We start from the raw sequence: 1,992 nt of genomic DNA, 5'->3' as shown, positions 1-1,992 counted from the left end.
GGTTCATAAGTGTTTAAGTCACTAAGGAGTGTCATAACTTTCTCATGGTAGTCTTTCTGGTTCAAAATCACTGTGCACCTTCCTTTGTCTGCTGGGAGAATGATGATGTTTTTGTCCTTGCTAAGAGTGGTGAGTGCTTCCCTCTCCTCTCTACTGATGTTGGAAGGTGGTGGTTTGGCATTGCTGAGGCAGGCTGAAACTTTGATTCTGAGCTGTTCTGATAGAGGACATTTGCAAACTGAGGTGTACCGCAAACCCACACACACAGACCAGTATTTGCAGTTTGACTCCCATCACCCTTTAGAGCACAAGTTAGGAGTCATCAGGACTCTGTATCACAGAGCAGACAGCGTTCCCACTAGCTCAGGAGCCAGGCAGAAGGAGAAATCCCACACAAGACAGGCTCTAGAGCAATGTGGATATCCTAACTGGGCCTTCCTGAAAGCAGAGAAGAAACCCAAACAGGATTCCAGTCAGCCAACAGGTGAAGAGGAGGAACCCAGACCCAGACCAGTGGTCATTCCATATGTTGAGGGAGTATCAGAGAAACTGAGACGTTTATTTTCTAAACATAACGTCCCAGTGGCTTTTAAACCCCAAAATACATTACGGTAAAGACTGGTTCATCCCAAAGATCCAGTCCCCCGGCACAAACAGAGTAATATTGTGTATGCTGTTCAGTGTCAGGAGGGTGATCAGTGTTACATCGGGGAAACAAAACAGCCACTGGCCAAAAGGATGGCCCAGCACAGAAGATCAACATCATTAGGCCAGGACTCTGCGGTCTACACTCATCTCCAGGCCAGCGGTCACACTTTCAGGGATGAAGATGTTCACATCCTGGCTAGAGAGGAAGGATGGTTTGAGAGAGGAGTAAAGGAAGCCATCTTTGTGAAAAGAAATCGTCCATCGTGTGAAAAAAATTAATAAACTAACATGTATTGTTTAAATATCATTTAATCCATGTTCATTCTGCAGACTTTCAAAGTTGGTGTGTGTATGTGAACTCTGGTAAACTCTTGTAAATGTGAACTTTTGTCCTCTGCTCCAGCAAACGTCCTTGTATTTCACCACCTGCAGAGAGGCAAAGATACAGAACTTTTATCTAAATGGCTGAGGACGCTTTTCGTATCAATATGTTTTTCTTTTTCAGAGATTCTAGCCACATGAACAAAGACTTGTTACAAATCTAATTAAAAAATACCAGATCCACAAATGTTTATCAGAATGTTCTAGCTCATGAACAAAGACTTGTTACAAATCTAATTAAAAACTACCAGATCCACAAATGTTTATCAGAATGTTCTAGTCACATGGACAGAAGACTTGTTACAGAACACGACTCAACAAGAAGAATAACATCATCTCGTACTGATAACAAGAACTTGTGTATGGTATCAACCTGAGGAACTTATCCTCCCATCATGATAGAATGTTATTGTGACGCACGAAACATGTATAAATATATGTACTGTCTCTTTAAGAATCCAGTATGCTCTGTGTGTTTCTTCTGACTTCACGCAGGCAGCAACTCCTTTCTGCAGAAAGAATAAACCTCGCGCTCCGTTTTGAGCTAAAAGAGAAATGTCTCTGGTTTTCTTTTTATTAAGAGTTTTTTAAAGTTTAGAACAATTATTTATTTTCCACAAAAGTTTGGAGGCACTGCTGGGATACGCCTGGGAGTTCGTCTTGCCGACGGGGAACCACGACGGGGCTGATCACCGGACCTCCGACCCTCCAACTAGGACGTTTTGGGAGCGGGAGGACGTCTGGTTCTCCGGAGGGGGGATCAACTCCGGCCGTATTCGAAACAGGAAATCAGAGACATCTACGATAAGGTAAATAAATAAATAAAATAAAAAAAATAAAAAATAAATAAAAAGCGCTAAGCTAGCGAGCGGGCGACAGACACGACTCCGTCAAAAAGATCGCTCTCTCATAAAATAGGTAAGCTTTCATTAGGAAAGCCGAGGTAAGCTTTCATTAGGAAAG

At 42.5% G+C, this 1,992-nt stretch overlaps 1 long non-coding RNA gene across 1 annotated transcript in view; it reads left to right on the top strand.

The window, feature by feature from the left end:
* The first annotated feature begins 1,914 nt into the window (after positions 1 to 1,914).
* Positions 1,915 to 1,992, top strand: part of LOC119419257 — a 185-nt gene continuing 107 nt past the window's right edge. Inside the window, exon 1 of the long non-coding RNA XR_005187247.1 lies at positions 1,915 to 1,972. This is a non-coding gene — a long non-coding RNA (uncharacterized LOC119419257). The remainder of the gene's footprint in view (positions 1,973 to 1,992) is intronic.

Source organism: Nematolebias whitei, chromosome 13, assembly GCF_014905685.2.
Source record: "Nematolebias whitei isolate Nwh7 chromosome 13, NemWhi1, whole genome shotgun sequence".
Lineage (NCBI taxonomy): Eukaryota > Metazoa > Chordata > Actinopteri > Cyprinodontiformes > Rivulidae > Nematolebias > Nematolebias whitei.
Note: the sequence above shows the minus strand (reverse complement) of the source record. Positions and strands in the feature narration are given on the sequence as shown.